This window comes from Capra hircus, chromosome 14, assembly GCF_001704415.2.
Source record: "Capra hircus breed San Clemente chromosome 14, ASM170441v1, whole genome shotgun sequence".
Lineage (NCBI taxonomy): Eukaryota > Metazoa > Chordata > Mammalia > Artiodactyla > Bovidae > Capra > Capra hircus.
In genome coordinates, this window is record NC_030821.1 from 70,879,105 (window position 1) to 70,892,576 (window position 13,472).

Genomic DNA, 13,472 nt, shown 5'->3' on the forward strand with positions numbered 1-13,472 from the left:
GTTCAGCTTATTTACAATATTATATTAGTTTCAGGTGTACAGCACAGTAATTCATTATTTTTATTTTTTATTTTCCCTGGAAAATCCTACCACTTTACCCCTTTTCTGCAAGTAGATAGTCTATCTCAGTGACCATCTTTATTCAAAAGAATTCATATTTCTTTCCCTCTAAAACAATAGTCTTTTCCCCTGGTTACACTTTACAAACTCTTAAAGAACTTCTTAAAATACCAATGTTTCCACTTATACCCAGGGATTCTAATTCAATTAATCCAGAATGCAGCCTGCGGATCTGTATTAAAATAGACAAAACTTCCTCAGATTATTCTAATGGGTACACCAGGTTACAAACCATTGCTGTAACATACAGCATCCCAGGGTACACAGTCACAAGTATTCCAAAGACTTTAATAATAACAAGTGATTCAATGAAAGAAACGTCAGGGGTATAACCTACTGTATCAGTCAGCAATGTATAAGACACACAACAGTAACAAATAAGCCCAACAACATCTCAGTGGCTTGCAACAATAAAGGTTTGCTTCTCACCCGTGTAGAAATTCAAGAATGTATGGCTCTGATCCTGTCTTATTCTTTTCAGAACAAATGCTGAAGGAGATACTCCTATCACGGACATGATCGTCTGAGGGCAAAGAGAATGGAATAGAGCCGAACCTTGCATTGGTTCTTTAAGCTTCAATTCAGGGTTGTTCTTCTCACATTTCACTGGACTCAAAGCAAGATTCAGTTCATTTCAGTCGCTCAGTCGAGTCCAACTCTTTGCGACCCCATGAATTGCAGCACGCCAGGCCTCCCTGTCCATCACCATCTCCCGGAGTTAACTGAGACTCATGTCCATCCAATCGGTGATGCCATCCAGCCATCTCATCCTCTGTCGTCCCCTTCTCCTCCTGCCCCCAATCCTGCCCAGCATCAGGGTCTTTTCCAATGAGTCAACTCATCGTATGAGGTGGCCTAAGTATTGGAGTTTCAGCTTTACATCATTCCTTCCAAAGAACACCCAGGACTGATCTCCTTTAGAATGGACTGATTGGATCTCCTTGCAGTCCAAGGGACTCTCAAGAGTCTTCTCCAACACCACACTTCAAAAACATCAATTCTTCGGCACTCAGTTTTCTTCACAGTCCAACTCTCACATCCATACATGATTACTGGAAAAACCATAGCCTTGACTAGACAGACCTTTGTTGGCAAAGTAATGTCTCTGCCTTTCAATATGCTATCTAGGTTGGTCATAACTTTCCTTCCAAGGAGTAAGCATCTTTTAATGTCATGGCTGCAATCACCATCTGCAGTGATTTTGGAGCCCCCAAAAGTAAAGTCTGACACTGTTTCCACTGTTTCCCCATCTATTTCCCACGAAGTGATGGGACCAGATGCCAAGATCTTCATTTTCTGAATGTTGAGCTTTAAGCCAACTTTTTCACTCTCCTCTTTCACTTTCATCAAGAGGCTTTTTAGTTCCTCTTCACTTTCTGCCATAAGGTCCAGCCTAAGGAAAAAGGTGGGCTTCCCAGGTGGAGTGAGTGGTAAAGAACCCACCTGCCAGTGCAGGAGACATAAGAGACATATATCTGGAATTTAGAAAGATGGTAATGATGACCCTGTATGCGAGACAGCAAAAGAGACACAGACGTATAGAACAGACTTTTGGACTCTGAGGGAGAGGGAGAGGGTGGGATGATTCGGAAGAATGGCATTGAAACATGTATACTATCATGTAAGAAACGAAGTGCCAGTCTATGTTCGATACAGGATACAGGATGCTTGGGGCTGGTGCATGGGGATGATCCAGAGAGATGATATGGGGAGGGAGGTGGGAGGTGGGAGGGGGATTCAGGATTGGGAGCTTGTATACACCCGTGGTGGAATCATGTCAATGTACGGCAAAACCAATACAGTATTGTAAAGTAAAATTAAGTAAAAATAAAATTGAAAAAAAAAAAAAGAGAGACATGGGCTTGATCCCCAGGTCAAGAAGATCCCCTGGAGAAGGGCATGGCAACCCACCCCAGTATTCTTGCTTGGAGAATCCCATGGACAGAGGAGCCTGATGGGCTATGGTCCAGAGAGTTACAGAGAGTAGGACACAACTGAAGCGACTTAGCATGCATGAAAGGAGGGAGAAAATGTAACACTCTCATAGGAAAAATTTAGACACCAAAGTCAAAATAGTGACTTGACAAAGTAAAAGAATTGAATGAAGGTTTGGTTTTTTAAAGAGAAAATGGATCACAATACTTTCTGAAGACGAAAAGCACAATGTCAATGTATGGCAAAACCAATACAGTATTGTAAAGTAAAATAAAGTAAAAATAAAAATTTTTTTTAAATGCTAAAAAATCAATCAATCAATCAGTGCTTCAGCCATTGGAAAAAAAAAGAAAAAGCAGAAGGGAAATTGAGGACTGACTTTCTCTGCGTCTATTATAGCCTCGTTAGTTGCTCAAGTCATATTTCATCATGGATTTTGAGAGCCATATCAAGGAAACTGAGGCTGTAGAAAGAGATAAACAAGTGAAGCCCAGGCAGAAGTTAAAATGTATTCTTTACTTTCCTCCGCCTTTTAAACCTTGGAAATGCTGAAAGGTTGCAAGGATATTTTAATGAGTTCATCTCTGTCTGGATGCTGCCTCCACGAGGCTTCAGGGTTCCTATAGCAGGTGACATACGTACTACAATTAAGGTGAAGGAGAAGGGGTCTTCTGAAGCACTAACAGTTTGGAAAGTTAATCCGAGAAAATGAGAGGACCAAACATTTGTTGCTAAGCTGTTGTAGCCCTGTGAAGGTGGGCATCTCTCTCACATTCAGAATTTCATAGATTTGGTACAGCCCAGAGCAGTGGAAGGACGTGGACTCCGGGATCATCACCCAGCTGACCCCCTGCTCCCATCTGGCCTTGGAAAATCCACATTATACCTTCAAAGCTCTATCTCCCCATCTAGAAAACAAGGCTTCACCACCCACGTTGTGGGATTGGTTAAAACATCATAATGACAGGGACTTCCCTGGTGGTTCCCTGGCTAAAACTCCACCCTCCCAATCGAGGGGGCTGGGGTTCAATCCCTGGTCAGGAAACTAGACCTCATATGCCAAAAGTTCACACGCCTCAACTAAAGATCCCACATTCCACAAGGAAAATGGAAGACATGACTTGCTGCATGCAACTAAGACCCAGTGGGTGGTGGTGGTTTGTGGTTTAGTTGCTCAGTTGTGTCCGACTCTTGTGACCCCAGGGACTGCAGCCCTCCAGGCCCCTCTGTCCATGAGATTCTCCAGGCAAGAATATTGGAGTGGGTTGCCATTTCCTCAGCCAGATAAATTAATTAATTTTTAAAAAATCCTAATGATAAAAATGTGTGTAAGTCAGAAACATAGCAGAGTTTCAGGGGCTACAGTTTACTGCTGTTCTTATCTTTGACCTTATAATCCCATAAAATAGGGTAGATATATTACATACATGTCACAAAAGAAGAAATTGAAGCTTTAAGAGGAAAAATGATCTCCCCAAGGTCTCACATCTTAACACTCTGCAAAAGGGATGAAATGACCCTTTTTCATTATATGTCTGTGCAGTAACTACATTTTTTTTTAAATTCTCTCATTTTTAAGTGAAACAAAGCAACACACAGGATAAATACTACAATCTTAACATTTATGCGTGTGGTATATATCCATATCTCTCTATATCTGTCTACTTACTAAGTGAAATAATTCATTTAAAACACTTAGCACAGTTCCTAGCACATTATAAGCACTAAATAAACCAGCTGTCATCTTTATCATTGTTATCATTACAATATATGCCTAGAAAAAGAGAAAAGAAATATCCATGGTAACAGGTTATTAATGGTTATTTCTCAATAGAAGAATTACTGGTCATTATCTTTTATGCTTTTCATCATTTTAATATTTTCAAGATGTGAAATTTTCATTTCTTTTATAATAAAAACATAAATATGTATCTGGTTTATAATGTAAATAACCAATCATTCAAAGAAAGCATAGAATGAGCACAGATAGGATGAAGGATGTGTGTTTCATTCCAGAGTATGAAAGAACATTTTGTGTCAGAGAGGCCCAGAGAATGAAAGAAATTGCCCAGAAGGCACTGAGCTACTCATCTTGGGTAATAGGCCGACAGCAGCTACATGGCTATACTTGCAGGGAATTTATAAAAAGACAGGTTGAGCTGATCCCCAAGACTGTGCCACTCTACATATTATATTTAGACATCAGGATAGTTACCCTCAGAAAACAATCAGTTTTATAATTTGCAAGGCCCAGTGTAAACTAAAAATGTACATTCCCCTAAAATATTAGGATTTTCAAGAAAGGGACAGCAGAGCATCAAAACAAGCACAGGGCCCTTCTGAGAGCAGGGTCCCACGTGACCACGTGGGTCACATGCCCATGAAGCCGGCCTTGCTCCATGGTCCACAGTGTAAATATCTTGTTTACCCAAGATGACTTGGACAGGCTGGTTGTCTCCTAAAGGTTGATTAACAGGGAAAATCCAGCAATTCCTGAGGACTTAGAGAACCTAAAGCACAGCCTAACCATCAAAAACCCTTTTTTATGATCACTTTCACATCACAAAGTAAATCAAAGAAGTTACTTTCCTGAGGGAGGCTTCAGGTGAAAAATGGTGCCTAGACCACAGACATTTATCACTTATTCTACACAAAATCCAGCCAGAATGAAAGCAGAGGCATGACAAGGAATACAAGACAAATGGATCGAGAGAGGGAACATCAGTAAATCAGCGGTTTCAGTCACATTCTGTAAAAGTGAAAGTGGGTAGAGTCAGTATCTGACTCAGCAGATGAGAGAAATTTCCAACCTAAGTGTCTATAGGTGGAAATATTCTAAGACGTGAGCCAAACTGGCCTGCAGATTCCCTGAGAGTCAGCATTTAGGACCAAGAAGGATGGAAGGCGTGGGGAGCTGGATGCTAATCTGAAGGCAGCAGTAGTGGTAGAAAGAAAGAATAGATGCTGGTAGAAACTACAGGACCCCTCTCTTGGGTTATAACTGAACCCAAGAAGGATCACACAGGATTCAAAACCATCAGACTACAGCCAGGCTGATTTGATGATTTACATGAGTATTCAATGAAAGTCTAAGTACTGACTTATGGAGAAGGAAATGGCAACCCACTCGATACTCTTGCCTGGAAAACCCCATGGATGGAGGAGCCTGATAGGCTACAGTCCATGGGGTGGCAAAGAGTTGGACATGACTGAGTGACTTCACTTTCTTTTCTTTTCTATGAGATTCTAGCAGAATAGCTGGAAAAAATAATGTAGAATACCCTGTCTCCAAAAAAGAAGTGGTCGTAGAAATTAATAACACCATAGTCAAAATAAATAATTGAGTAGAAGATTTGTAAAAGAAACTTCATATGAATTTGAAGGACAAAAGGACAAAGAATGGGGGGAAAATTTTTTAATAAAAGCTTTGTGAGAAAGGTCAACATGTCATGAAAATGAGTTCTAAAAAAAAGAGGAGGAAGTTGAGCATAGGAAATTCTTTAAAAATGCAAGAAAATTCACCCAAACTGAAGAACATGAAAATCCAGAGGGGGAAAAAAAAAAAAGCAGCTCAGATAATATCATTAAGAGAGTTAGAAAAGCATTGAATTTCCCAGTAGCTATACTATAAAATAGAAGACGGTAGAGAAATAACCAAAATTCTAAGCTTTTAACAAATCTACAATGGAGACATTCACACTAAACAGAGGGACTGAATAAATCTCTCAGTGAGGGAAGAGAAAAGATATGCAAGATATTTCACATATGCAAATTCTCAAAAGTTTAACTGTTCACACATCCATTTCTAGAAAAAGCTACTTGAGAATGCACTCTAGTTGAAGTGTACAGGAGAAGATAGATATGGGGCCCATGGGGAATTTCCTGGTGGTCCAGTAGTTAGGACTCCATGTTTTCACTACCGAGGGCCCAGGTTCAATCCCTGGTAGAGGAACTAAGATCCCACAAGCTATGCAGCCAGCAAAAAAAAAAAGATATGGGATCCATGAGACAGGGGAATCCATGGGAAGAGAAATGAAAAGAAATATAAGCAAGGTAGCTGTGTAACTACCCAAAGAGGAATAATTCAAAGTCTACTTCAAAAACAAAAGGCTTTTTGGGAAACAGATCTTAAGAAAAAAAATGTTTAACTGATTTTTTGAGCTTCTTGTTTGGCCTTTAGCAGAGATATTCCCATTCATGGATCACTGCCTTGTCATGCTTGTGTAACTCAGTGAAGCTATGAGCCAGGCCGTGCAGAGTCACCCAAGATGGTCATAGTGAAGAGTTCTGGCAAAATGTGGTCCATTGGAGGAGGAAACAGCAACCCACCCCAGTAGTCTTGCTGCAAGTATGAAAAGACAAAAAGGTATGACACCATAAGATGAGGCCCCTAGGTCTGAAGATGTCCAATATGCTACTGGGGAAGAATAGAGGGCAATTACGAATACCTCCTGGAAGAACAAAGTGGCTGGGCCAAAGCAGAAATCACACTCAGCTGCGGCTGCATCTGGTGGTGAAAGTAAAGTCCGATGCTATAAAGAACAATACTGCATAGGAACATGGAATATTCTGGCCTTCAGGAAAAAATTATACACACACACACACACATACACCCATGTGTCAAAATAGATGTATCATAGTAAGTCTGTAAGAAAATCAAGACAATGTAGAGAAATTCTACAAAAACAGAGAGAGCTATTGACCAGGGAAACAAAGGTCAAATATAGAAGCAGGAAAGGTTACACAACCTGGCTTAGCTGGGAACAATATTTGCACTGTGATAATCAGAGAAAAGATGTGTAAGTATTGGATTAGCCAAAAAGTTTGTTTGGGTTCTTCCATACCATCTACCTGAATGAACATTTTGGCCAACCTACTAGGATGTGGGAAAAGAGAGATGGTGTGAAGGAGTCAAAGGGTTCAGTCCTCAACCACCAGGAAGCATCAGTGGAGCAGGAGATTGTTGCTACAAAGTTTTATCCTTGTTTAACCTCTATTATGTATATGCATGACTTTGATGAGAATACAGTGAAGTGAAAGTCACTCAGTTATGTCCGACTCTTTGCGACCCCATGGACTGTAGTCTGCCAGGCTCCTCCATCCATGGAATTCTCCAGGCCAGAATACAAGAGTGGGTAGACTTTCCCTTCTCCAGGGGATCTTCCTGACCCAGGAATTGAAGTGGGGTCTCCTTGCTGCATTGCAGGCAGATTCTTTTTTTTTTTTTTTAATTTTAAAATCTTTAATTCTTACATGCGTTCCCAAACATGAACCCCCCTCCCACCTCCCTCCCCACAACATCTCTCTGGGTCATCCCCATGCACCAGCCCCAAGCATGCTGCACCCTGCGTCAGACATAGACTGGCGATTCAATTCTTACATGATAGTATACATGTTAGAATGCCATTCTCCCAAATCATCCCACCCTCTCCCTCTCCCTCTGAGTCCAAAAGTCCGTTATACACATCTGTGTCCTTTTTCCTGTCTTGCATACAGGGTCGTCATTGCCATCTTCCTAAATTCCAGCAGATTCTTAACCAACTGAGCTATCACGGAAGCCTGGTGATAATAAAAGTGGAGACATTAAAATACAAACAAGCATCATTCTCACACTCAAGGTGTTCTAACTTCTATAATAAACAGCCTCCAAATTATGGCTATTTATTTCTCATTCAAGGTTTATTTCTCATTCAAGTCAGTTACATTCAGTCTGGCCAGTGCTCTGAAAACCCCAGTCACCCAGAAACCCCAGATTCTCTCATCTCTTGGCTCCTTGATCTTTAAAACATGCTCTCCAGATTTGCTGCAGAATGGAAAAAGAGCAAAAGAGGATCACTCTGGGGTTGGAGATCAGACTGGAAGCGGTGGACATCACTTCTACTCAGATGCCTTCAGGCAGGACGCACTACATGCTCCTAATCAACTTCAACTGGGCTGAGCTCTGCAATCCTTGTAAAGGGCGGTCAGAACTTGGCACTATCTTTGCTGGAGCTTTAAAAAAAGTCTAGCCTGCTGCTGAGTGATGCTCTAAGGCAGCAGCTCTCAATCAGGAGGTGGTTTTACCCTCCAGGGGAAATTTGGTCACGTCTGGAGACATTTTTGATTGTCATGACTGGGGTTGCGGGGGAGGCCAAGGCTGCCACTAAACTTTCCACAATGTACAAGACAGCCCCCTCCTCTGCAACAAAGAATCATTCGGCCCAGAATGTAAGTACTGAGGTTAAGAAATCCTGGTCTAAATTTCCTGTCCCTGGGATTCCTGATATGCAGAGATCAGTGTCTGAGTGCAGACTGTTCTTGTCTGAGTCAAAAGTTCCTAGTTCTCTCCTGTGTATGGCCTTGTCCAAGTCATCCGCACATTCAGATACTCCCTTCCCTCCTTGATAATAAAGGGAGAGTAAAACTTACTTGGCTGCCTGAATGTTTTTTTTTTTATTGTGGTAAAAATCACATAATGTAAACAACATTATTTTAACCATATTTAAATGTATGGCTCAGTGGAACTGAGTACTTTATTCACCCTATGGTACAACTCTCACTGTCACCCATCCCCCAGAATTTTTCGCCTTCGTAAACTGAAACTCTGTCCCCACTGAACACTAACTCTCCATTTCCCCCACCAACTCTCATGCTTCTTGTAAGGATCAGCTGAAGACATCTGGAGGTGATTTTTTTAAAAGAGCCAAGAATTCATTAATGCTGTTGTTTCAGGGGATTGTACTTAAAAAGAAAAATGTTTTTGATGAAAGGTTATCAAAAAGGATTGTTCGCTAGTGTTACTAAAGAATCGATTCACTGAAAACAAATGCTCGACAGTTAGTAAGCAAGAGAGGAAATCAGATCCTGCTAATATATATGGTTACTGCAACCACAGTTCCCATATTTTCTAGCACAGTCTCGTGACACATTGCAATCCTTTGTGTCATTCACATCTTCTGAAAATTACATTCAGTTTACAAGCTAAATCTCCAAATGGCCTTTGAGACCAGACATAGCGAAGAAGTCTTTTGTCAGAACTGAGACTCTGTTTTTAGTTCAAGACAGGTTCAATCATACATACAAGAAAAACATGCCTGCCTTGTTTTTCATTCTATCCCTGTTTCCAAACTAAGTAACTGGCCCAGAATTATGTTTAATAATTATCTGTATGCTGCATAGTTGAATGAATATAAAAAAAAACAGACATCTACGCTACTGTGAGATCTCTGAGGCAACCCTTACAGCTTTTTCTTTGGATTCTCTACTACTAGCACATCAACAGTCCAAAATGATGAATTAACTAATTATAATGACTAAGAATTGACTTTTTGAGGTAAATGTGTTCTAGACAGAATTTATGATAAAACAGGGTGGCATTTATGAGACAATTTCATAGGAAGTGTAACAGAAGGTCTGGCTAGTCAGTGTTAATTGCTCAGTCGTGCCTGACTCTTTGCGACTCCATGGACCATAGCCCACCAGGCCCCTCTGTCCATGCAGTTCTCCAGATAAGAATATTGGAGTGGGTAACCATTCCCTTCTCCAGGGGATCTTCCTGATCTAGTGATCAAACTCAAGCCTCTTGCACTGCAGGCAGATTCTTTACTGTCTGAGCCACCAGGGAAGCCCAAGAGGAAGTCCAGACTTCTCTGAATTAAAAATATGTTAGTCAATATTTAAGCATTCAAGGGTGCTAAAAACCATATACCAGCAAATGACGTTGCTGTACCATAGAAACTAATGCAATATGGTAAAGCAACTACACTCCAATAGAAATTAATTTTTTAAAATTGTCACAGTCATTTCATTGGTCAAATTCATAAAAGGATCTGACCAAAGCAGTCTGTAGTAACCCAGAAAGTTGTCTGGAAGAGGCGGAGCTTAGGCTAGGTTTTGTAAGACTTAAAGAGAACATGAATAGGTGGGCAATGCAGCAGAGTCAAGCCCACAATCAAGTACATGGTGTGAGCAAGCACATTAAAATATCACCACGTTATTATGCGTATACAACTCTCAAGCAGACATAGGAAATGGCATTCTATTTTTTTTAATAAATTTGAAACATAAAAGAAAAGCTTAAAGAAAAAGAATATTTATATTCTTGCAGCCCAGAAATAGTACATCTTAACATTTTCCAATTTTTTCCTTCAGAATCAGAATGTAAAGAACTAGAACATTACAGCTATAGGTGAGGCCTATGTCTCTCCTGACTCAGCCTTATAACCCTCCTTTTTCCAGATCCACATCTTATAAGGTTAGCATCTATTTCAAGTCTATGTTTGTATAATTTTACGATTATAAGAATTCATTTTAAAATGTTTAAAACTTTTTTCGATTTAAAAAAATAATTCTTGAACTTCCCTGGTGGTCCAGTGGTTAAGACTCCATGCTTCCAATGCAGGGGCTGCAGATTCAATCCCTGGTGAGGGAACTAAGATACCACATGCTAGGCAGTGCAGCAAAAATATATTTTTTTAATTTAAAAAATTATTATTGACATCAAACTGATCATGTCTTTCTACAACTGTGCTCTTTCCCTACATTATGTTTCCCAGATTTTTTATATGAATATCTATCATGCCACTTCATCCATTTTTCAGTTTTCTGGTATTCATTGAGCAATTTTATGCTAAAAATGCTTTATCATCCTCCTAGTAACAAATACTAAAGTTGTTTCTAAGTTTTGTTAGTTTATTTGCTTTTGCTTTAACAAATAATGTTGACCAGGAACATTCTTGTATATGTGGGACAGTTATGAGTGATAAATTCCTGAAAGTATCACTTCAGTTCAGTTCAGTCGCTCAGTCGTGTCCAACTCTTTGTGACCCCATGAATCACAGCACACCAGGCCTCCCTGTCCATTACCAACTCCTGGAGTTCACTCAGACTCACATCCATTGAGTCAATGATGCCATCCAGCCATCTCATCCTCTGTCATCCCCTTCTCCTCCTGCCCCCAATCCCTCCCAGCATCACAGTCTTTTCCAATGAGTCAACCCTTCGCATGAGGTGGCCAAAGTACTGGAGCTTCAGCTTTAGCATCATTCCTTCCAAAGAAATCCCAGGGCTGATCTCCTTCAGAATGGACTGGTTGGATCTCCTTGCAGTCCAAGAGACTCTCAAGAGTCTTCTCCAACACCATAGTTCAAAAGCATCAATTCTTCAGTGCTCAGCCTTCTTCACAGTCCAACTCTCACATCCATACATGACCACAGGAAAAACCATAGCCTTGACTAGACGGACCTTTGCTGGCAAAGTAATGTTTCTGCTTTTCAATAGGCTATCTAGGCTGGTCATAACTTTTCTTCCAAGGAGTAAGCATCTTTTAATGTCATGGTTGCAGTCACCATCTGCAGTGATTTTGGAGCCCCCCAAAATAAAGTCTGACACTGTTTCCCCATCTATTTCCCATGAAGTGATGGGACCGGATACCATGATCTTCATTTTCTGAATGTTGAGCTTTAAGCCAACTTTTTCACTCTCCACTTTCACTTTCATCAAGAGGCTTTTGAGTTCCTCTTCACTTTCTGCCATAAGGGTGGTAGTGAATTGTAAAATATGCATATCCTCAAACTTACTAGATATTGAGAAATTACCCTCCAAAATGGTGATGCTAATAAACATTTCCACAAGCAAATATGAGTCTAAGTTTGCTTCACATTTCTGCCAATACTGCTGCTGCTACTGCTGCTGCTGCTGCTAAGTCACTTCAGTAGTGTCCGACTCTGTGCAACCCCATAGATGGCAGCCCACCAGGCTCCCCCGTCCCTGGGATTTTCTAAGCAAGAACACTGGAGTGGGCTGCCATTTCCTTCTCCAATACTAATATTATCAAATATTTTAAACTTGTCTATGGAACAGGTTCAAAATCTCATTTTTCCCTACTGAGATTAAATTTTTCTCCATGTATGTATTGGTCATTCTAGTTTCCTCTTCTGTGAATCGATGAACCACATTTTCCATTGTTCCTTTATTGTTTGTTCTTTTTGTTATAGTTTTTTTTTATATTGGATATAAATCTTTCATATTTGTATAGTAAATAACGACAGGAAGTTTTGCCTGACTTATCACTTTTTTAAAGTATCTTTTACTGAAAACTTTTTTTTAACTTTGTATTATTTTAGAGGACTTCCCAGGTGTGTCAGTGGTAAACTATCTGCCTGCTAATGCAGGAGATGTAAGAGACCCAAGTTCAATCCCTGAGTCGGGAAGAACCCCTGGAGAAGGAAATGGCAACCCACTTCAGTATTCTTGCCTGAAAAATTCCATTAAAGTAATTTTCCCAGGCAAAACACATCTATTACTCAGAAACAGTTGCGGTAGAAAGGAGCAGAAAGAGAGAGGACTGAACCATCCTTGAACCTCTGCTTTGTCCCAGATGCTGACAAGCCGTCTCAGTGAGGTTCCCTAGAAGAGAATCTGGGATAAGTATGACTAAGGTAATAATTTATTAAGAGGGCTATCAGGATAGGCAGGGGGAAAGTCAGGCAAAGTTCCCTGAACTGTACCATATGTTCTCATTAATTGTCTATTTTATACACAGTATCAACGGTGTGTATATGTCAATCTCAATCTCCGATTCCTCGCACCCACTAGCTTTCCCCCCTTGGTATCCATATAGATGATCTTATTTGCAAAACAGAAATAGAGACACAGACATAGAGAACAAAAGTAGGTACCATAGGGTGCTTTGAAGTATAAACAACATCAGAGAGTTCTCCTGCAAAATGCCTCTTGCTTTAAGGAACTCCCAGATCAGGCAGTCATTAGCTTAAAGCTATTGACAAGTTTCTTCATCCCAGAAATTTCCAGATAAGGCAGTTGCCATCTGCAGAGTGCAAAGGGATATAGTTATGAACAGTCAGCACCCAAATGTCACAAGAGCTGAAAGATGGGAACCTGCACACCCCATAAAGTAGAGCTCTGGAGGGCAATGAGTCATCATTTCTTCCTTCTAGGACCATAGGGCACAGGTAATATCATTTGCCACTTAGGTCAGAATGAAGCGGGATTGAGACAGGCTGGTAGAATTGCTCAAAGACCACCACACTAATAATCTGAGAAACCCTAAATTCCAACCTAGTTTTTCCTGACTCCAGAACGTGTGTCCTGTGTAATTGGCCATGGCAACTCCTCTATGAAGCTCTCTGTTCAGCACCTCCACTAGCTGATAATGGAGTAGGCCAGGGGAATTTTCCTTCTACACATAGGGGTTTATGACTGCCTTCATCTGTCACCAGGAGAAGACCTGCAGCTTGCCTGAGACAGGTGGATGGGAGATGCGCCATCAGGTTCACCTTTTGCACCACATGCTGCGCCTTTCCCTGGAAAATGGAGAAAGACCTCCCCTCCTTGCAAGCAGGTTAGGTATCTGATGGAATCCAGATGCACATTAAGGAAATACCTTGTAAAGAACTAAATCAGTTTCATGTCTTGAT